Source organism: Triplophysa rosa, linkage group LG3 (assembly GCF_024868665.1).
Source record: "Triplophysa rosa linkage group LG3, Trosa_1v2, whole genome shotgun sequence".
NCBI lineage: Eukaryota > Metazoa > Chordata > Actinopteri > Cypriniformes > Nemacheilidae > Triplophysa > Triplophysa rosa.
This window is the reverse complement of record NC_079892.1, coordinates 1,854,898-1,879,731: the sequence shown is the minus strand read 5'-3', so window position 1 is coordinate 1,879,731 and position 24,834 is coordinate 1,854,898. Positions and strand designations below refer to the sequence as shown.

The 24,834-nt window shown below is 39.3% G+C and overlaps 1 protein-coding gene across 1 annotated transcript in view; it reads left to right on the top strand.

Annotated features, from left to right (window-relative positions):
- The first annotated feature begins 14,644 nt into the window (after nt 1–14,644).
- znf609a (zinc finger protein 609a) overlaps nt 14,645–24,834 on the top strand; it is a 78,340-nt gene continuing 68,150 nt past the window's right edge. The window contains exon 1 of the mRNA XM_057329374.1: nt 14,645–15,096. The gene's annotated coding sequence lies outside the window, so the exon portion shown is untranslated. The remainder of the gene's footprint in view (nt 15,097–24,834) is intronic.

Below are 24,834 nucleotides of genomic sequence, written 5' to 3'. Positions count from 1 at the left end.
TAGTGAGACAATGGTAAATGTATGGTTACAATGATTTTACTACAAATAAAACAATATTTTTGTAGGTGAAAATATTTCATGTTTTAAACATATTTAATTTTATTTAAATAAATGAATAAATACACGTACTCGAAGAAACATTCTCTGAAGGATATGGTGTGACAACTAGTCCCTGTCACCCTTGTGCTTGCACACATACGATCAGATCTAAACCTCTCAGATTTGCCGTGTATAAATTTGGGTGTTTTATCAGGTTGATCTGCTTTAATACCGTTTAAATGCTTGAGAAGGCAGTGGTACAGGTCTGAGTAAATCTGATTTGTCAAGCTTGAAACTTTACAGGCAGATCAGACACCTGCTTAAGTAAACACTACAGGTGATTTTTATTATTGCCCTGCTGTTCCTCTCATGTCCACCAGGTGGCGCTTGTTCCTTATCTCTGAATATAATGAGGCAGCCATGTTTTATTTCATTTCCATAAAGCAGACATTCCACACCAGAGGAAAAGCAGCAGGCTTTCTTCATTACTGAGACTCTTTCCATAGAAATGTGCCATTTAGCAACAGGATAAGCATCTGCTCGACAGACAGCATTACAACACAGCGTCAAACAAACACAATCGAGGCGATTTTTGCCACGTTGCTTCATAAAACAGATAAACCTAAATATTCAAACTCACTAGACCTCCTGTAATCTCACAACACAAGAGTCTTTGGTTTTCCTAAAGAGAAATCAAATAGAAGCTACAGAGAAATGCTTATGGATTCAATGGTTATAATGGGAGTTGTGCTGGTTTTAATGGCAACTATAATGGTCTCTGTGGGTCTTGTGTTGGGTTTTATTGGTGGGATGTTCTCTGGTTGATGGGAACCGATAAAAGCATTAAATCGTACTGGAATAGGACTTTTTACTGGTTTAATTGTGAACAGCTGATGGTTCATAATGGTGTTTGTAATGGAATCCATTAGAGTTTGTATTGCTTGTATTTTTTCCAGCACACCGTGAGGATTTTCCAGATGCTGATATTATTGCATTGATCTCCAGCCCATCACACAATGAGTCTGAAAGCAGCTCTGCATTGATTGGTTAAAGCAAATGACTGACAGCTGATTCCTCGTGTTTAATCAATGTCCTCAGGCTGACCCCTAACACAGACGCCCCGCCCCCTGAGCCGGAGGTCAGAGGTTAGCAGAGATATTGAAAAACAATCGCAGCCATCCTCGAGGCAATTTGTCCGGGTCAGAGGGGTGTGGACGGTAAGAGACACAAAACGTTAATTCACCATCTGCCCGCAGATCTCTGGAGAGACACTGGCCTTTATCCCTGCTTAATTCATCCTCTGCTCTGATCTGAGGTCAGATATCACTGCCCACACCTTCAATACTTTAAACGCATATTTATATACAGCATTTTCCAAATCTGTACATATTATACAAAGAAAGTAATATTTTATTGTTAAATAGCTTGCTCCACCTATTAAAAGACTTTGCGTCTTGGCTGATGTCATCGATCCTTATTTTAGCCCCGCCCCTTCCAGCATCCTGCCATGTAAAGACACTTCATCCATGTCATTCACAGACACTTCACATAGTTGAAGGTAAATGAGCTGTTAGATGAGAAAACTGAGTCTGAGATGAAGGATATTTGAAACTAATGGTTGATGAAATGATTGGGAAATTAAAGTTTAATAGGGATCAAATTCTTCTTCTGAATAGGCTCGTATTGTTGTTATCACAGAGAGCTTTATCTGTCCAGTCCGATGACTCAATCACAGCTAATCATATTAACAGAGTGGATTTGTCTTGTGTTTAATCACCTGAAGTGGTTTCTGTTGAACCTGCTGCAGTGACTCAGATCTTCAGATGTTGGCATACAGTGAAGAAACATCTGTTTGTGTTTCTTTATACTTTTCTCTTGTTGACACAGAAATAATGGAAAATATGCATTGATCACTGGTTCTTCACTGGTTTTGTACATTACTGGTTCTTCACTGGTTTTGTACATTACTGGTTCTTCACTGGTTTTGTAGATCACTGGTTTTGTAGATTACTGGTTCTTCACTGGTTTTTGGTTCTTAACTGGTTTTGTAGATCACTAGTTCTTCACTGGCTTTATTGATCACTGTTTTTTTACTGGTTCTATAGATAACTGGTTCTTTTCTTTACTGGTTCAGTAGATTAAACAGATTTGATTATTCTTTCATTGAAGAATTTTTCTGTGTATCTGAGCAGATTTCAGCTGCTCTCTATCTCTTCGTTCTCTATCAGATCTTTAGCGTTCTGCGTGAGTTACTAGAGCAGATGGTCTTAGCAGTTAAACTTCTGCGTCTCATTATCTGTTGTTGTCTGCCTCATTAGACCTGTCATTTTGTACATCACTGAGGAAGATGGCCAACCTTTGACTGATGTTAATAGAGCAGAAGAACTCTTTCTATCATATGTCAAGACTTTCATACAGTGAATGCTGCAGGTGCACATTCATTATACACGATAGCTTTGTCATATATCTTGATGTCACACCACAGAAACAAACACTTCTTTATATTGTTTTCTTAGAATATATATATTTGAAATATAACCAGGACATGTTCTTGACTAGTTTCATAATTTCACTCTTCAAGTATTAAAGCATTTCAGTGATGCAGTGTTTTCAGAAAAGTGAGCTGTCACATTCTTTAATGATTTTGTAAGGAGTTTCACTTCAGTCTTTCATTTGTAAATCTCTTGTTCTTCTCAAGCTCTGCTCCATGTATACTCTCAGAATGGATTAGGTTTTTCTTCTCAATGGCTCCTGAGTTTGGGCCCCTGGAGGAGAAACAGGAGCAGTCACATTCCTGCACTCTTTCTGATTCTCAGCAGGAGTTCATTTGCACTTCAAAATGTTTGTCATTAATTTGTGTCACGATCGAGGAGGGAAAGAACCCAGATGCAGGCAGCGGGGAATTAAGGGGTTAACACAAGATTTTATTTTAAACAATAAACAAAACAAAAACCCACGCGGGGGTAAAATGACAAAGACAAGGGGAATAAATAATAACACACTCCACAGGAACAATAAACTACTAACTAGACTACAAAACACTTAACCTAAACTGACATAAACTAGACAAACATTGACTCACGGTGGAAACATGGTACATCGACTAGACAGGCTTGGCATACAAAATGATGGCACACTGAAAGCACAGGTACAAAGACCGTACGTAATCCACGAGCAACAAGACAATGAAACATGAGGACTATTTAAAGGGTAGACAAACGAAGGATAATTAACGAGGGCAGGTGGGGTACATTAGACACGGCAGGAAAGCAATACATGAGACAAGAGGGGCGGGGCCAATGACAAGACACGAGAAAACACATGAGATATCAGAAGATAAACATCCCATGGTTTTCTCACACAAAACCTAAGGCTTTGCCATGGCTCTGCTACAGGACCAAGAAAAACATGACTAAATGAAGCAGAGCCATGACAAATTTGTGCTTGTTTAGCCCATTGCTCCTCTCGCTTCTTTATTTTACTCCAAGAGGTCCTCGTCCTGCTCCTGTGGGCCCCTGAGGACAGCTGCCAGTGACGCTCTCATATTCAGAGCCACTGTGGGCAAACGGTCTCTCGGTCTGTGGTTGGAGGTATTGGGGTGGTTGACCAACCTCTGTCTAAATTTTCTTCATTTCATTCATTCATTTCAGACATTCTTGAGTCAACACAGATGGATACGTTTACAGTTCATGTTAAGTTTAGGCTTACAACCAACGTTAAATGCTTCTACATCATTGACGCCTTCACTGAACCTCATGAGCTGTGTTGTGGAAAAACACTTTTATTGTGCCAAACTTCCATTGACCTTCATCCTCAAAGCTCCACACGACCTGCCAATGTTCCTCGACACAGAAAAAAATAACCCAACCAACATCACGATTTAACATTTAATTCACGTGTGTGTGTGTAAACAAGGACACATAAGGTCGATATCTCAACCTCTGACTTGCTTTCGTCTTCTCTCCCGTGTTGATGTGTGGACATTGTATGCAAGAGGCACTATAGTAGCAGAAGTGATTATTTATTCATGAGTGTCTGTGTGGTACATTAGACGCGTCTGTGAGTTCAGTACTGTACGTGCAGAGGAAGGGACGCTTTCCATTTGCACATAGACGATGCGATGGACACAGTCTGTTAGAGAGAGGAAAGAGCTCTCATACAAAACCTGCTGAGCTGTCTACCCACAATCCACAAAAACACTGCATGAATGGCTAGGGGAAGGCACAGATATACATACATGATGCCTCATTAGTATCTGTTTCTATGGGACGCTGTATGTAAGTCATCCCCTGTACTGGAACGGTCAAATCCGGTTCATGGACACTCATTGATTTTTTTGAGTGTTTTTCTCTCTTTTACACTGATGATGTTTACTCCAGTGTTAAACTGTGAGGACCTGCTTGTAGCATCTGCTAAACATCACAAATGTGATTGTGTGTGTGTGTGTGTGTGTGTGTGTGCGTGCGTGCGTGCGTGTGTGTGTTAGTGTGGTGTCATTACAGCAGCATCTGTTCATTCACAGGCAGCTGGGAACTCTTGGGAAGATCTCGGCTGTGTGTTTGGAGTTGTCTTGGCTCTTGTTGAACAGATCTGAGATCAGTTCCACACTGCAGTTGTAAGAGTGAATGTGTAGCTTCGGCTGATCCTCGATGGCTTGACCTATGCAGTTGAATGAATGTGGTCATGTATGTAGTATTTCATTTGACAGCAGTGAGGTCATGTCTGACACGGGTCCGCTGGAGTCCAGCGGCAGGTTTTCATCCTCTCGCGGCCACGTGTTTATCTGATCGAAATAAACATCGAAGTCTTTTTCATGCCTGGATTCATACATTTGTTTTGTGTAAATCTGATCATTGGTGATAAAAAGATTCACACTGAATTGCCGACAATACGCTGAGACGAATTCAGAATTTATGGAGTTTAAAAACTGTTCATGGAAAATGAAATCTTACGCTATCCAAGGTGTCTGGTTTAATTTACTGGCTGAAGTTCCGTTCTTGCGAGTATGAGACACAAAGAGGAAATCGGGCCAAACTGAGAAATCATTCAGCCCAAGAGATTCCAGCGTTCACTTTCCATAAACGTGTCCAGTAAATTTCTCTCGAGTTTTATAGATTGTCCAATTGACTTGACAAAATGAAAGTTCTCTACACTTTTGGGAGTCAAGCACGCAAAAAACAACTTAAAATAGGAGTTGTTTTTTTTCCAGCGAATGATATTCATCAGTTCTCATTCAACCAGTCGGGCCGTCTGTTGTGGGTTTAATGAGGGCGATCACTGAGTCAGAGTCACGAGTATCTCATTGTTATTCTGCAGATCGTGAATCGATCAGATATTCTGTAACTTCAGAAACAGCCGCAGGCATTAAAATGGTTCACCTCGTGCCATCGGGATGCAGTTACAGCTGTGAGCTGAGAGAGGTGAAGCGATGTTTCCTAACCGCTGAATCTGCTTATTTCAAACCAGGTGTCCTAGACAATAAAATCTTGTACCGACACAAAATGGAAATTTATTCATGAGACAGGCCATAGCAGGACTCTGAGGATATTTCGTATATTCGTCGTCTGTGAATGCTTGAACATGTGTTGTTATCCTGTGGTCGTAAACTCATGACACGTGTCACTCATATACAATATAAAGCTTGAATGCGCTTTGGATTTTGATATTCTCACTCTTTCTAGTTGTGTTTTGTAATATGGTTGATGGTTTGTTGTAATCCAGCTGGTCCGGCAGGTTTGGTAAATGGTTTCTGGTCAGCAAGACAATAGACAGCTGCTCCAGAACACATCTACCAGATTGACACTTGAGATTTTCCAGCAACGTGAGTTTTGACTCTTGTTATCTGCTTGTCTTGAGTCGAGACACTTTAAAGAGCCGGAGGCTTCCGGACATTCATGTTTGCTGTATGACAGATTGTTATTCGTCAGGAAATAGGTCAGTATTCCTCTGGTGTGTAATTCACTCACTTCTGTTTCTGTCTCACTCTCACCTGTTCTGCCCTCCAGATCTCAAGTCTGTCTCGAAATACAAGTCACATTTTAATTCAGGATGAACTCAGACTGGCCCCGTTGACTTTCTTCAGTCTTTAAACTATAATTTTGCACTGCAATGTTGTATTTATGACAATAAAACAGATCTAATTTCTGTAATGTGAAACGTATACGGTACATTACTGTAAGTCACAAGAACACATCATGATAGTGTTTGGTGTAAACATATCCTTCAAAATGAAATTTCTGTCATCATTTACTCACCCTGTTGTCATTTTAAACCTGCAAAACACAAAAGAAGATATTTTGAAACATGTTTGACTTGTATTGTATGGACACAAAACCAATGCAAGTCAATGGGGATCAACGGTTTTCTATTACCAACATTTTCCAAAATATATTTTTGTGAAAGAAAGTCATACAGGTTTGAAATGACAAGAGGGTGCTTAAATAATGACAGTTTACAATACAAGTATAACACAGTATGCCATCATTACCAACATAATTGTTCTTTTCTTCTTGTTTAATCACGCTATATTGTTATTTTGGAGAAATGTATTATCTTTTCATTTCAGGTCCCCTAAAGAGTATTCAAGATTATGCTTAAATAGTTATAAATTGTATTTCCGAGAGAAGTAACGTTGCAATTATTTTTAAGTTAGTCATTAAAATCAAGCACCAATGTAACAAACATAACATGAAGAGTTGGTGAATATTCATAGCAAATAAAAGAGATGCAAAAAAAGATCAATGCAGTGATGAGTATTTGTCATGTTGAAATGCCATGAGAGTCCGTTATTAGAACATGCAAGCTCAAAGTATTAAGAGATATTATTGTGTGTAGGTGTTTGTGTGTATAGTCGACACACAAACTGCTGTTGATGTGTAGTTATCATGTGTGGGTTTAACCACGCTATTAATCCTGGAGTCTGGCAGTTGTCTTTATGTATTCTTTTCTAGACAAACAGCGTGGGTGTTGAATGACAGACTCTCTCTCTCTCTCTCTCTCTCTCTCCGTGACCTCAGCCTCCGTCTCCGCAATCTGAAAGAAGGTTTTAAAATGCTTCATTTGCAAACCTCTAGCGACAGGAATATGATAAGACCCTTCCTTAAGTTATTTATGGTTATATATTATGAGCAGAGAAGGTGGGAGAGATGGGCTCTGAAAAACTCTATTGCCTTTTCCAAAGCAGTGTTTAACATTATCCTTTCGTCTCAGCATGTTAAGTGAGTATAGAGAGGCGAGGCCTTAGGAGATTTCATCACAGCTGTTCTCATGGATATCACACACATCCTCATGTCTTTAGGAACCAATGGGGTGTCTCGTTTGACCATGTCAGAGAGAGAGAGAGAGCCATTATCCCTCTGAATGCTGTAGATAAATATTGGGTTTTAAAACAGTGAGCTTTTTTTATTGCAATTCTGTTCTTTTATCTGCCATCTAAGACACCTTTTTCCAGCATGTCAGGATGGATGGTGCTTTAAAATGCTGACTAGGTAGGCAGCTCACTAAGATTCACTAAGAGTGAATAAAGAGTGGAGAGGCCACACACACACACATAGAGAAAGAGAGCGAAGCAATCAGTCTTATATGTAATAGTTCAGAGAGCAGATCTTTGGACACATCTTGAATTGATTTTGCTCGATGGAGTCGACGCGGCAGCAAAGAGTTTCATTAAATCGTGCAGATCTCATCTCGCCGAAGGATAAAGTCAGTGCACTTCTACTAACTCAAAAAGCCATTTGTGTGTTCTATAGAAAACTATGACAGTGGGAGTATCTTTACACATGAGGCCAAGGCTTTTTATTCACAAACCCAATTGCTTTTCTTGATGTAAAGTGAGTCCTATAGACTTACATTGTGCGGGCAATACTATGTTACTAGATCTGTCAAATATTTCAGACCAGAAATTTATCATGAATCTTGAATGCAATGTGTCCCGTAAGAAAGAAAATCACATATAAAATTTCTTCAATTTCTCAATTATTTCTCTTAGAGATCAATCAGATTCCATGGAGGGCAATGGAAACGTTTGCATAAGTCTCATCTGCGTCTCAGATATTTCTCCTGAGAAAAAGAGTCAGAAATCTGACAAATGTGCTGTCATTCGAGTTTGAGAAGAGACGTCCACAATGTGTCGAACTGAGCTCAGATTTGTCTCGTCTGCGATCAAACGTCAATATTATTGAAGATGAACTCATCGAAAGATTATCTGACCTCGACAATCTACATTCATTTACACCTCGTCTCATTTGTTTCTCTTCAACAATTTGAGAAAAAACCTCCTGAGCTCTTAAAGAGCAACATCCGAGCACTTACATTGGTATCACATGTTGAACGAATGGTGACAGACAGCACACGGGTCGCTCTGACCGCTGGAACCTCCTCAGATCTGCTGTTAATATGCAGCGTCACATTAAAGGATCAAGTGTAATTGAGATTTTCAGAAGGTCATTGGGAGTAATTGAAGAATAGCCCTCTCTCTCTCTTCATAAAAGACGTCTGTTTCACCTCTGAGAGGCACTTGTTAAAAGCAACTTGAGAGTTTGTTGTGGAAATCTCAGAGGAATTGACTTGATTGCTATGACCCGCTGTTAATTCTCTCATTAAAATCTATTACAACGCCGGCAAAGACGTGTTTTCCAGCCGCCCACCTGCTGGATTCATCCGCTCTTGTGACCTGAGTGGAAAATACATTCGTGACTATCCAATCGACATGGCAAACATCCCCGTGTCTGTGAAATGTGTTAACGGTGAAGTTTCCAGAGTCAGACACAAGCCGTGGTAGAATTCAGTCATTATTTCCTCACCCTCATTATTCTAAACCTCACGCAGGTCCGTTTATTCATCTTCATCTCATTGCCAAAGTTTTTTGCATGAGTAGCACACATAGAACTGTAGTCTGGAATCTGTTTTCATGTCCATCTTAAACAAGGTCAGATTTAGAAACAGCTGAGATGTTCTTGTGCTGTAATGACTAAAGGACATTTCCGAAGATGTTCGGTCTCAAACATTTCTCTCTGTAAAACTATTACGGAGACATCTTTTGCAATGCACAGAGGTTTCCTTAAGAGAGAGGTTCTCCGAAAAGTGGCTTCCATACAAATCTTCTTCCCTCGCAGTTTGATGTTGGCAGACAGGAGAAGCTCTGGGCGTTTCCATCACAGCGCCGGCTCTCCTCAACAGCACGCGGTCAAAATGTCATCTGACAGGAACTGCCTCATACTCCGGGATTAGACTGAGAAAAAAACTTGTTCACCTCCCGCTGAGAACATTAAAGAGCTGAAATTCTGTGTGTGAGAGCCAGAGAGAGCGGGGGATTGGTCGCTGGCTATCTCCAGCGTTTTGGTATGAGCTCCACCGAAGACGTTTCTCATATTGGGATTGTAAAAACGCAGCAGACGTGTTTGATGTGCAAATATCAGCAGCTTCAAAGAAAACGCCTCTCTTATCTGTTAGCTGTTCACGACGGGACGGCAGACCTCAGTCGTGTCGATATGTTGAGAGCGTTTCAGTTGAGCTGTGATCAGGATCGAGACTCTGTAAGCGTTGATGCGTTGTGTGCTTCTCAAGCAGTCAAATATATCGCCTGCAACAGATCAAAACACAGACTTGAGCTCAGATGAATCAGATACAAAGAATGAGTCTTCCCAGAGGAAAATGTTAGTGCTCATGTGTTGCTCTTTCATAGCTCAGGACAGGAGATTTGATGGAGTTCTCAGTTGTGTATCATTTTAGTTCGTTCTTAGATGTTTCTCTGAGAGTGTAACTCTTGAAACACATGAAGAGTATGGAGGTGTGAAATGAATGTCAAATAATCTGGATTTGAGTAAATTTGATGAGAAATGTTTGAGTTCATATTGAGATCTTCAATAATATTGACTTTTGATTGCAGCTCAGTTTGAGACATTGTTAAAATCTCTTCTGAAACATTAATAAAAAAGATGACATTTGTCAGATTTCGGACTCTTTTTCTCAGGAGAAACATGTGAGACGCAGACGAGACTTACGCTAAAGTGTTCATTTGCTCTCCTTTGAATCCCATTGATGTCAACGAGAAATATCTGTCTTCTGCGTCTGCATATCTCTCTGTCAGTTTTCTTTCTTATAGGATGAATCGGGTGATTCAGCATCACATAATAGTGTCAGAATTCTGTCAATAGGGAGTGTATTTCCAAACCATAGATATATATGCATGATTTTGTGAATCTAGATTTACTCCTCTTGTTATTGTTATTGGTGGCTTAATGTGACAAATCACATTCTGGAAAAAATGTGTACTCTCGGGTCATTTGCCCACATGCCGCCTGTTTGATGAGCAATGGAAGACAGGCAATCGTTCAGAAAGTCTGTTTTCAAATGTAAACTCACTTTTAAACACTTGTGCAGGTGTTTGATGGTCCATCTCTGCTGTTGAAGACATTTTTTATGTGTTTAAGCTTTTTGGTATTCAAGGGTAGTATGTGAACTTTTGACCGTCTGGGGCCCCCGAGCTTCGGCTTTTCTGTCATTTCTGTGATATCTGACAAGCTGCAGAGGATTTTGGGGGTCTCATATTATTATGTGTGTGCGTGCGTGTGTGTGCGCGTGTGTGTAGGCCAGGTTTTGCAGGCAATCCCACTATGCATTGTAACAAGCTCAAAATGTTATATCCATCCAAGGTGAAGTAAAACAGATTATTAATATGCTCATCATTCATACAGTTAAATGTGTTCATGTGCGGCTTGTGTAGAGCTTTTCAAACCACCCATACTTAAAAAGCTGACTAGATTTAGTGTACACTAAACACAACAGCAGCGATAAAACTGATGTCTTCTTTTTTATCCATTGTCAGCTGTTTTTAAAGAGATTTAGAATCAGATTTGCGAGTATCTTGATGAGCCGTGGCTATGTTCATGACACATCTGGACACATCTGAAGCCTGCATCTGCGCAGACGCTGTGTTAAGCAGGCACGGCCGGCTGCAGACCCCTCACAATGTTCCTGACGTTGCTTTTTTCAGGGTGACAGCTTCATCTGTCAGCACTTTTGCCCTGTGATCGGTCAAGTGACATGCCACACAAACCCCACAGATTTCAAAGCATTCATCTACAATTTTTAGACGTGCGTTGAGTAACATCAGTAACATTCGCATGTTTGTGATATCGTGCACTATATTTTCATCTTAATTCAAATACAATTCCTCAAACACTATTTATTCCTGAAGCACATGTGCATATGCATCAGCTCATCTGTGCTTTCACAGCAGAGGTTTGTGTTTGTGCACCTGTCTGCACGTGTGTCCTGCCGCAGGGCTCGAGAGCTGCTTTCATGATTTGTTGGCAATTCGATGTTTGCAAAGCACGCTTTGATTCTGCGTCCGCGCTTCTTTTCTTGCGTGGCAAACCCACGGACGCATCCTTTTGTCGACAAATTAGGCCGCAGAGGAACAGAACAATGCCACATCTGTACGGCACATCCGAGGATGCGTCGGTTTACCATAATAATGCTTCACAGATGGGAGCGAGTGCAGGAAGAAATCAAGCTTGTGTTTTACCCTTTTGTTTCACCTCATTAGCTTCTCCTCCACCCCCACACCAGCCCCTCGCAGTTTCCACCCACGTCTCACCACAATTACTGATTCATTAGCATAGCAAACGCCGGCTGACCGCCGAGATGAGAATGTAAATTTAGTTTGCCTGCCGGTGGGACTCGAGAGCAACAGTTGGGTAAAAATAATTCGTCCTCTCCGTAGAGAAATGGATTTTTAACAGTGATGCTGGGACGGAGATACTATTAGCGCTGAGGTTGATAAGCTGACTGAAATTACAGATCTCATTAATACCTCAAGTATTTCTCCTAGACATCAGAAAACCTTTGGAATTCTCAGATATTTCTGCTGAGAAAGAAATCTTCCAAAATCTCCAAATGTCTTCAGTTTCAGAAAAAATCTCAACAATCTGCCCATAAGAAAGAAAAATCATAGATGAGATCTCTTTAAAATCTCAATTATTTCTCTTATTTGAGATTAAATGGAAACTTTTGCTTAGGTCTTGTCTGCGTCTCAGATATTTCTCTTGAGAAATAGAGTCACAAATGTGTCTGTCCTTAGAGTTTCAGAAGAGACGTCAACAATGTGTCAAACTGAGCTCAGATTTGTCTCGTCTGCAAGTCAATATTAATGAAGTTCTCAATATGAACTCAAACATTTCTCATCAAATTGACCCACATGACCTTTACAATTCATTTTATAGCTCCATACTCGTATTGCTTTCCAGGAATCATCTGATTTGTATCTATTTTTGTGTCTCCTAAGCAAGTCAGAAGATCTAAAACCCCACTGAGATCTCGATCAAGTCCTGAGCTGGTTAATCATGAAGAGCCGTCCACCGTGCAGAGAACTCGCTGTAACCATGGAGACGGAAACTGTACTAAAAAGGCAGCAGTGACCGCACACTTCAATTTACAGCGGCTTTGTACCTTTGTGTTTGATTGAATTATGTCATTCATGTCAAGGGAGGAGTCAATTTCCTGGTGAAAGATGTTAAGTACACAGTCTTGAACCATCGTCTTTTTTCAGATTCAGAGAGTTCACCTCAGAGCTGTTGGTTTGCTTCAAAACGTGAAAGGTTTCGTTTAATATTTTTCGGACATCTTCGAGGATAAATCCAAGAGAACTTCTTGAAGTGAAGCTAGTCGTTCGCTGTTGCTCTCAAGTAAAAATGAAATGAGAGGACAGAGGATGAGAGATGCAGAGGAAATGCTCCGGGATGTTGCTTTCTTAAATGTGATTTATTTGACTTCCTCAGGGTTTGATGTATCAGAGGCATCAGACGCTTGAATCAGACTGTGCTAATGAGTGATTTATAACAGCCAGCCGTGGGGAAACATGTTTCTGACAGCCTGTTCACGCAGCTCTCCTCCACCATATCTGTTTGACAGACCGCAGGGTTTGATGTCTGCGATACAGAGAAATCCAGCAAACATTTCAAACTGTGGTCTCGATTCCTCTGCTATTAGCCAAGAAAGTAATTTCTATTTCTATTCATCGCTTTTGTATTGTAAGCAAAAAATAAACGTGACTATTGACAAATTCAGTGTTTCATTTTACAAATGGTCATCTTGAAATAATGAAGGATCAAGTTGACCCAAAAATTAAAATTCTGTCTTTTCAAACCTGTACATGACTCTTTCTTCTGTTGAACACAAAAGATATTTTGAGAAATGCATACAATGCACATCAACGGGGTTGATTGTTGTTTGATTAGCAACGTTCTTCAAAATATCTTCTTTTGTGTTCTGCAGAGGAAAGTCATACAGAATGAGTAAATGACGATTTTTGACATGAAGTCAACACAGAATTCTTCACTGTTCTCTGATGTAATATTTTCTCTCTTAGGAAATAACATGGGTGGGTGTGAAATGAAGGCGTTTGTGGGAGCTGAAGGGTGAGGATGTAGTGGCCGGAGGGAGATGAAGTAGCAGGGACGATTGCAGCACTCACGTGTGAAAATTACCCCATTCATTCTGTGTCCCTCAGCAGATCCGCACATGGTTCTCCATCCCTCTCTCGAGTGCAACATTATCATATCCTGGTTGCCTGGGCAACAGGCTTGGAATGCCTCAATTTTGCTGTCACCTCAGAGCCCTGAGTAAACAGAGGAGATTATCGTCCCGACAAACAGAATGTCAGGTCTGCTTGTCATAACGCTTGTGCTGTTGCAGCTGGCTGCTCTCACTGCTGACAAACATCTGATATGACAACTTTCACACGTATGAAGAATGAGGTCGTTGATGAATGGAAACAAATCATCTATATTTAAATGAATTAATTTAATAAATCATTACAGTTTATTCCAACCTGATTACTTCATTTGTCGTAGTGGGAGAAAACGTTTTTTTGTTGTAACTCAATAAAATACACTGACATAAACAATTCAACTATACAGGCGGAGAAAGATTTAATAGAATTTGAACTGTTTTGAAAACGATATTTTTATAAATGATAATATTTGATTTAGTTATATTGATTTCAGGTCAACACAAACTGATTTAAATCATACAATTTATATTTGCAAGACAAAATTATGTTTTTATATGTCATCATTATTTATTTTCTAATAAAATCATGATATCGTTTTCTCCCAATTTATTTGTTTATAATGCTTTATAATTATTAAATTGACCTAAAACTGTTTTAGTTTTTTGGCAAGCTTTAACCCTATGTCAGTTGTATGTTTTTATTAAGCAGTGTCAGTACAGATATTGACATTAACAAAAAAAAACTAAAAAGGAATAACCAATCAATATGACATGCCCTATAATAGACATCAATTTGACTTCCAATTGTAATTTCAATTTGAAACGTTGAAATCCAGTTCCGGAAAATTTGGACAGATTACGATTTCCCTCATTGAAACTGCTGCGGGATTAGCTAATCCTACCACCCCCCCCCCCTAATCCTGACACTTTATGTTAGTGGGGAATGGGGGAGTGATAATTTGGCACAATTGGCAGGAGTCATTTTTCGGCACCACACCGGGCAGATTCTTCTCATCGATCCGCTCCAGCTGGATTCCGTCTCCGGGCTTTGCGCGAGCTCCCGTTGAGTTGCATTGCGTTGAATGTCTCGCAGTGAGACGCAAACAAGCGTAAAGAGCCATTAGGAGCTTCAGTGAGAAGAAAGCGCAGGGCTGTCCTATTACTACTCATGTGTGTGCGTGTTTCGAGGACATATTCCGATCATTGGGAATCTATAACATTGAGATTTAAGGACACTCGCTGTTATTCACCTTGTGAGCTCGAGACTGAAGGAGAAATGCGTTTTTTCAAGGCAGTTTGTTCCTCTGATTGTTTTTGAACTGGGATCTGCTTTGGTCTAGTGAAACCAGTCTGCCCTTGGATCTCCAGCGTGTATGTGCGCGCGCGTGCGTGCATGGCTGAATGTGTGTGTGTGTATGCATGCAGGGGTGTGTGTGTGTAACCCCAGCACATTTTCTTGAAGGGGTTTTTTTTCAAAGGAAGGTATTTTTGGTGTCTCTTTTGGATGTATGGGATACACCTTGACCGGACTGGACCCTTTGGGGGGTGAGTGCACAAAATCATCATGTGTTCGTGTATGTTGTGCATGAATTTCTGCTGTTGCCACTTATTTTGTGTCTTTAGCTTTTAGCCATCAGAATTAGCAGTTTTAATTTTTAATGGTCACATTATTCAAACATACATTTTAAAGTCCAAACAACGATTCGTACAATCACCTTTATTTAAACGTGTGTGACTATACAAACGCGTCGTTATATTGCTGATTTATTAGATTTTACAGGTTTCGATGCTACTTTCGTGTGTTTTGGTTGATTTTGGTGGTCATATATGTAGTGCTTCATTTGTAGTATTTATATGGACATTTATGGTGGTAGAAATGTGGAATTGTCTGTATTTTGGGTTGAATTGTTGTTTTTCTGAGGTAAATCATCTGAGGTGAATGCTAACGCTCGCGCTAATGCTAGCGCTCTTTGTCGTTAGCTCTGACGGACACGCGCCTGTTTCTGAACGTTAACAGCGTTTTTTGAATACAGAAGTGACATTGCTGTGTGTGTTGTTGTTGTTGTTATGGTTGTGATTGATCTCTTGTGTGTGATTTGTTTGACAGTTTGATCAGTTACACGGCTGTGTGCGATGCACTTGCGCTGACAATAGCTAAAGCGGCTAAACAACGTGTGTGTTGAACACACATTGACACATATAATGATGAGACACACAGGTTGAAAGATACACTGATATAGAGACATACACACTCTATAACAAAACACAAAATGGTACTATTGTCCAAGCATTGTATTCTTTGAAGTTGATGGTACATAGATATGGCAGTTACTTTAGTAAATAATCAAATAATGACTTTTTATTGCCATCTTCATTATACAGTGATAGTTTGAAGTTGGGATTTCTCAATTTGTCCCAAAATGTCAGATTTCCCCAAATGTCATATAATGATTAATATTATCTTAATTATGTCACCCATAATGACCATTCTATTACTATAGTAATCTGTTGTATGGTATAGTATTACCATAGTTTTTTTAAGTACTACATTATGGCACAAATAAGCGTCTCATGGTATTACCATTTAATACACCAGTTTACCATGGTACTGCCACAGTTCTTTTTTGGTATTATACATGCATGCTGTTCTTCTACACTCACATGTACCGCCAAACACACTGATCCACTAAATAGAAACACAGTACAGTTTTTCATATCTGTACACACAGAAATAGAGAGAGCAGCCGTCTGTGAAAGCAGGTTGTGTAAATGCCGATCATTTATCAGGAAAAGCGGCAGGTTGGTTGGTTTTTGTTGTCCGTGTTTTTCCCCCACTGCAGTGATAATAATTGCATCCTGTTTAGTTTGCTGAAGGGCAGAATCGTCCCACGGGCATCTTTCTTCATTCCTGACCTAAAACCACGCTAGTCCTCCAAAACCTGCTAGGAAAACATCGTGCTGTTTTATACGCGAGGCTGCGTCGACATCTGCTCTGTGAAAGATCAGACACATCACATCAAAATGTACACTTTGCATAATGAGTTGACAGTCTGCCCGTACTCTTGCCGTTAGTTTAGTGGTCTGAGGGCTTTTCTTAAGATTTGAAGCAGATTCAAAGCCATCAAGTCATTACAACTGATGTAACATCATCAAGTTCAATTCACGCAAATTACAGTCTCCTGACATTTGGCAGCGTCTGTTTTCATTAGGTCCAAAACAAGTTTCTGCCAAAATGTCCCTCTACATTGCCAAAGACCATCTTATCTTTGGCTGGTTTTGGTCTATAAAATAGGTAGTTGTGGTTTTAGATGCAGATTGGTTAAATCAATGTGTATTGAATATGATGTTAAACTCGTGTTCACCTGTGTATATAACTGCACAACGGCCATCAACTATTAACCTCAGTTGACATAACAGCGGCTTTATCTTCTAGTGGACTCTGAATCTGTCTAATCCTTAAATGCAAACATGTTTCCTAACGTTTATTTTTATCGTATAGTATTTGCTGATAAAAGCAGTAATGCACTTGAGGCTTTAGATCTGATAGACGTCTTATAACTCTTGTTATTACTCAAATGTAGTATAGTCGTCTTACATTGTGTGCTGACTGACTTTTGGACCCTATGCCCTACTAGTTGTTTTTTTGCAACCTTACTGTAGCACAAGCACATCCTGTCGGCATGTGAAGATAATATGTTGGTCACACTTTAACTCTAGAGTCGCTCTCAATGTCTTAAAAAGGAGAGTTTAGTTCTAGAAATGAATGCGTTTGGAAAGCACCTGACTTCATGTTCTTGGGTTTCGTTATGAATGTCACAGCTCATCATGGCTTTTGTGCTCCTCTGGTATGTTTGTGTAATATTATTGCTGTGATAAACTTTTGTTTTGTGCATTATTTATATGTGACTTCCTCTTTTTACTCACTGAAACTGGGGTTTTGTGACACATGAGGTCATGTTTCTCTAGATTGATTCTGGCTTTGTTCAGAAAGTTCAGTAAAGCTTGTGAAATCTGAGTTTTGTAAGCTCTCTGAATTCTGCGTTTGTGTGTTTTTCTTTCTTTTGCATTAGACTGCATCGTTCTTGTATTTTAGATGGTGTCACTTCAGAATAGGCATGGGTCGAATACCGGCTCCAAGGTATACCGCGCGGTTTGAAAAGTCACGATTTTAACACCTCTAAAAGTTTCTGTTATACCGTTCCAAAGGTATGAGATGTTTTGTGCAGGAATCCATCAGGTTCTGTGCTATATTTTGTTTATGCTTAATTAGTTGTTTGCGCATCTGCATTTAATTTATTTTTGTATATATGTATGGATGAATGCATGTAAGTTTAATGACTGGAAATGCATTTAAAAGAAGACTATAGAAAGGGGTGCCATGTTTTCAAAATGTTTGGGAAGCACTAATTTAACCTTACATACTGTTCATTTTTACTACTGTTCCAAATATTTTGTGTTGCTTAAAGATCAAATCTATTGTGTTCAATGTTTTTTACTCAGACATTTAAAATAACACATTTTAAAGCTGCAACCCCATTACCGCCATACCGCGAAACCTTGATAGTTTGGCTTAAGGTTACCATATCGTCAAAATCTCATACCGGCCCATGCCTACTTCAGAATGTACTGCAAACTCTTCATAAAGCACAGTCTGATTGGATTAGGTGTGTCCTTTTACGTTACAGTTAGTCTTAGAACATATTTGTAGATTCAAAGACTTTAATTTTAAAATATTGTTTGAAAAATAGAATTTTGTCTTTATCTTGTATATATTGTGCTGTAGGACAAGGTTTTAAATATTTTTTTTGCTGTAATTAATTGAATAAACAGTTAGGCTACTTTGTGAAATAAGTTGATGTCCTCATTATTATTAATATTTATTAGGGATGCAACAATACAGCTCGCTCACCCACGGTTCAATACGAACCTCGGTTTTCGGTTCGGTTCTGATGGCTTTGGCACTTTAAAGTGTTTTTTGATTGTTTTATGCTTATGTGACAGGAACAGTAAAAACTATTTTACTGAAATTCTCTTTATTTTACTTGACTTATTTTATCTATAAGCAAAAAACAACTTGTACAAATTCCTGGTGTATTTAATGTAAAGATTTACACTGGCAGCTCACAGCAGTTTTTGGTTTACTGTTCATCATCATGCCAGGAAAATAAGCTTCTTGAAGAGGTTTTGCGCATCAGAGTATTTAAAATGACGTAATGCAAAACTTGCGATAGCTGTAATGGAAGTAAACTTGCGCACAATGGGAAAGGCCAAAGATAATATATTAACAGGGTGCTCCACTGCAATTGCAATAAATGTGAAGAAATGCAGCTTGGAGACGCTCTTGCTATGATGTAAATAACTGTCCGAAAGGCCACAGAGTGGCATGACTTTCGTTAAACAGACTTTGGCATGGTGCTGTAGATGCTCTTTCTGCATGTGCTGAGAGCAACGTGAACGTGCTGCTTTCGTATGCAGTGTAAAAATACATTCTTGATGTGCCAAATTTGGACATTATCACTTTAGTACAACGGGCATACAATAAAGCCAGCTGCCCACATCTGTTCATCAGCATTATACTCGACCACCACTCGCTATTAGATTTTGTATGCATTTATCTATCTCAGCATACAGACAAACACGGACAGAGCCAGTTCACAGTGTAATTAAGCGCACAGAAACATTTAAACGCAAACCGGAAAACCGCAATTCACTTACACGTATTGAACCGTGGAGGTCGTACCGAACGTAAATATTATATTGAGTATTGTGGCATCCCTAATATTTATATACATTTAATATGTTATTGAATATTGTTGTAAATTGGGGTTTGTTGGGTTTATAACAACATTGAGCCACTTGAGACATTTATGTAGTGCAGTAATTGTTTTGTTCTCAGTTGTAGCCTGCAGTAATTCAAGCAAAGGCTTTAAAAGTTTAAAGACTTTAAAATGCATATATGCAAAAATATGATGTGTTTTTTTTATGCGCAATGTTACATTAATAAGATAGTGGGTTAATACATTTTCACAATGTAGATGGCTTTAAAATCTCTTGGTCAAAGTATCTTTTTTTTCTCTTTCTTTTGATTTTGGACTGAAATGTGACTTTGGCATTCATCTGTGAGATTCAGCAGCATATATCGGAAAGCCTGTATTCAGCGTTTGATTGGTTTCAAGCATCCAGCCGAAGGCATCTTGGCATCAGGTGCTGTTGTGGTCTGAGTTGGCCTGATCCGCAACAAAGCCTCCAGGAGATAAATGTCTTGCTGGGGATTTCTGTTTCTGTGTCGAGTGCGGTGAGGTGAGGCGAGGATAACGCCGTACCCTCTCACTCTTACATTCTGCTATCAAGCTGCCATTTGGCCAGAACCCAAGTAGATTCTACCACAGTGAAAGAACGCCGTTTTGCCTGCTTCTACATAGGCCATCCGATGGTTTTCTCATAGCATGTTGAAGATTGAATAACCGGGGTGTGGTACGAGTTTTGCGTACCCTCCTGACCGGGACGCCTCTGGCTGTTCAGAATTTTACACCCTCATAAAGCGATGTAACTGTCTTGAAGCGCAGTGAGTTATGGCCATCATCTGACGGGGGTGTTTTTTTTCTTCTAGTGAATGAGGCGAATCTAGTTAGATGTCACTTTCTGTTTCACTGCCTGTTTTTTTGGTATGGATTCCACATTCTGTGGTCACTTTGGAGTTGATTTATTGCAGATTGACTTTTCTCAAATTCCAGTGAAATTGAGATGTGAGTTTGGGGTTTTTGGCAGCGGTGGGAGATTTTTCATTGTCTCTGTTTTGTTCTTCCTATTTTTCAGTTTTAAAGCTTATTTAGTTTTGAAGGATACTGTTTCATTTACTCACCAAAGCAGACTTAACATACACTTGGATAATGTTTGGCCTTTAAATGTTTTCTTAAATTGTAGATGGTGATAATTTAGATGTTCTTCATGTTTGTTTTTATTGCTTATGCCTCTATAGTCGGGTTTCCATCCAAAGTTGCGAATTTAGCTTAAACGCAAAATTGGAATATCGCATAAAACATTTGCGAATAAGCACCGTTTCAACTCAACATTAACTACTCAATCATCACTTCCTAAAAAATTGCCACTAAATATCAGTACGAAATGTAAGAGAAGCCACTGAATATAATAATTTTCATATATAATAATACTTGTGCAAGCAGACGATTACGAAACACAATAAATGCGGTGCTTTTGTGGATGCCTGCTGTTTGGGAAACACAGTTGTGATGGTTATAAGAGGCAATTACAGAAATACTTGACGACTTTGCTCAGGCATTTAAGAATGACCATTACAATATTTCTGGTGCTGTGTAACAAGATCAGTACTCTGATTATTCAGGTTACGCTGTCTCAGTGCAGTTACGTGACTTTTTGGAAGAATTAATTCGGCAAATGCGTTTCCATCTCCCATTATTCGCATTAACCCTTTTTCGCAAAAATGAAAAACCACCTCAAGCGAGCGTAAAACTTTTTGCGAATTAAGCTATTTTAATTAGAAATTTGGCTTTTCCATCACTCGTTTCTGATGCGAAACTTCAGAATGCGAATAAAACTGAGTGATGGAAACCCGCTTTATGAGTCACAGATTGAGTTGCAGGCAGATGTGCTGATACATTCTTTTGTTAATGAGACTGAGATTGTGTTCATGAATTCAGTTGAAATGTGTGGAAAGAGAAACAGAGAGACAGTAGAGTGATTTGAGCTAATGGCTTAATCCTTATTTAATTACACTCTTACTTCAGTTTGGTGTTGTTGGGCGACACAGTTCTGCACGGCATGTTTTCCTCTCAGAGGAGTTGAAATAAATCCATCTGGATTTCATCTGTATTTGCAATTATCGCTTGGCTGTTTATTTAATGAACAACTTTCTTATTTGAAGGATTTTACAGGAGGGTAAAGGGGTCTTGAAGCCTGCTAGCACATTCCTTTATAGAGCTAAAAAACCTTGGATGTAACACGCATTATTATTTTTAGATTGTGAAAAATTGGAAACATCACATGCGCCAGTGAAGGTTTCAGACGGGCCGTATATAATCGCTACTCGCACATCTCCTGCTTGTGTAATAGTACCACCAAGGATGATCGAGAAATAATCAAAATGTGAAATTAACACCTGCTAACTGCAAGAATATTTAGCTTGTAGGTGGCGGGCATATTTGTCAGACGTATGCAGTGTTGTGACAGATGGCTGCTTCTGCATTCACGGACATGTCACACAGACCTCAATTATAGTGTTGTGCTGCTGTGTTTTGAACTTGAAACCTCAGTCATGTTGCTAGAACGTCTTTTGTTTCAGGAATAGACATGTGCCCGGTTAACCGTGGTTACCACCAAATCCTGCTGAAACCGAGCTGGCTGCGATAATGCAAGGTATCGTTTCTTTTATTGATGCGTAGCTTGTCCGTGAAGCACGGCTCTGGGATCAATAGAAATGCTGCTCGATCTAAAAGCAGTGCGAGTTTGAGTCGCTTATAACGTGCATTTAAAAAAGCAACACCCGTCAAACATGATCATTATAAATATAGTTTATTATCATAAAAATACCCGAGGAGGCTTGAGGATCGGTGATAAAAACATGTCCTTAGGCATTTCCTACTACTACGTGTGTTATGGTCTTCTTCTGCAATGCGTATTTGGAGTTTCTGCACGAGAGCGCCCTCTGGCTTTCAGATGCAGCAGCATTTTACCGTACTGCACTCACAAGTTGTGCATAAATCACGTGATAGATATTTTCGGTTAACCGGGCATATGTCTATTCAGGAAACACAGATTGTGAAGGGTAAATGTGTTTGTGTTCTGTTCAGGATTGTGTGCTTAGTTTTAATTCACTTAGATAAGTTAGTTAGTTACTTAGATAGTTAAGAAAGCCCTTATCTGGATCTTATCTAGACAGAATCAACGTCAAACAGAAGCTCAACTCAAGTTATGGCTAAAAACGCTAATGAGTGATTGTGTATAAGTTGTTGAGGATTCTTGATGTTATTCTTGTTCAATAGGAACATAGTCTTTTAAGAAACGTTCATCAGAGAGTTGTCGTGTTTCTAGAGCTCAAGGGACTCAATGTAATTAGAGTGTAAACAGAAAGGTTGTGATCTGGCATGTTCTTTTGAGCGAACGTTTTCTGAACTCCCTCTGCGTCTTAAAGATGTTTGCAGCACTCCTCGGGAGCAGTCAGGCACAGTGTTGTTCGGCTACTTTTGGGAATTCAGATAATCCAATTGAAAATGGGTCATTCCTGATCTGCAGTACCTGTAGACTCTGTAGCTATTAAACTTGATTGTTTGCAATTCAATTACCAGGATGGAAAGTGCTAAATTTATCCATTGGTTAGTGAAGGAGTGCTGGTTTTTCATTTCAGAAGTCCACTGCAAAAATGGTTCAAGCCAAAGAAGATATTGTTTTAAAACCTGCCTTATGTGTAATAGTGATAATAGAAAAATACACTGAAATGTTATCCATTGTTTAAAAAAAAGAGTTCGATATTTTATTCAGTATATTAAGGTCTATTTGGTAGGTGTGTAGTGTTAAATTATGGCATGATATGTCAAGATGCAAAAATACAATATGTAAAATATGGCAGTGTGTTTTACAATACAATATAATGCTTTTTCTTTGTAAAGAAGTGTTCTATTAGGGTTTACATTTCTGACCTTTCTTATTTTTAAAAGTTGTATTTTTTTAGTTACAGACCTAATCAAATTTGTATTTATTTACATGTAAAAGGTTAAATTAAACATTGATTGTTGTCATTTCTCCAGGAAGTTTAAAAAAATTATAAAACATTGTGATACAATTGTATTTTGATCGAGTATATCCTAACATCCCTACTACTGCTCTGACATAAAAATGCATTGCAGGAATGATCCAACTGAGATAGTGATGGAAGATGAAGACGAGGTTCTTGAGCTTTGAGAGATACTGAGATGATTGTTTGACTCTCATTTGGCTTTCAGCAGTGAGTCATTTGGGTGAAGCGGAGAGCAACTGCCGGAGGAAATTAGATTGAGAGGTTCTGCTGCATACTGACCGCCGGCTGAACTCAGAGACTGACAGCAGAATGACAGTGAGGTAGAGGAAGTGGAGAAGAAAGATACAGAGGTGAAGAAAGGGATTGAGAGAACAGATTTTGTATCACTTAGCTGCCTCTAGGGACCTTCTGCTAGGACTAAACACTTTAACATGGAGTTCATCAGCAGGTCCAGAATTACACACAGCTGGTCATTTTCTCTGTTCTCACACCTCGAGTGAGATGGTAGGTCCGTCTCTGAAGTATACATACAGTGCTGCCTTAGATTTTAAGACGGAACATGTAATTGATTGTTTTGGAATAGTCTTCACTTTGTGGACTTTAATGAATCCACTTTAATGAATGAAAAAATGTCTTGCGTGTAGACAGCTCACTCAGATTACTTGGGTCCGGCTGTGGTCTCCTGGGATGCCAATTTATGTGACCTCCTTTCCAGCAGGCTTGTAAAGACGGTTGCAGTTCTGTGGTCTCCTCTTCCTCAAAGCCTTAGCTTTGCCCCAGATATTCAGAAAATCCTCTCTGAGGTCTTGATTTGTGGTCCTAGACAGGGCTTTAATGACAGTTGACCTGTACTGAAAGTATTGTGGGTTCCCATGGGCCATGGCTAAACCTCTTCTTGTTCAGTGTAAAGAGATTTTTTTCTGTACACAATGGAATTGATTTTGGTGTTGATGAAAATGGATTCATGGCATTGATTTCATGTCTTGATATTCTTGTTTTTTAAAACTGGACATTTCTCGTTATATCTTTTATAGTCAAGTCAATTAAGGTGCTATTAGTTAACATGAGTAAATGCATTAGCTAACATTAGCTAACAATGACAATTTAGTTTTATTAATCCTTGTCAATGTTAGTTCATGTCAATGCAATTATTCATGTTTGTTCATGGTGCATTAACTGATGTAAACAGTGACAACGTTTGATTTTAATAATGCATTAGTAAACGCTGGTATTAAAATGAATTAATAGTAATAAATGCTGTAGAAGTATTGTTCATTGATAATTTATGTTTGCTAATGCATAATCTAATTGTTAACAAATAGCACCTTATTGTAACGTGTTACCTAGATTTCTTTATATTTTTTGAAGGTTTCCCTGGCTCTTGTAGGTTGCAGTGTATACCAGATAATCTGTTTCACATTCTAAGGGGCTGTGTCCTCCGAGGCGCATTTACGCGGCTGAAAACGGCAGGAGCTCGGCTGAAAACGCCCGCTGCAGGCGCGCAGCGTTCT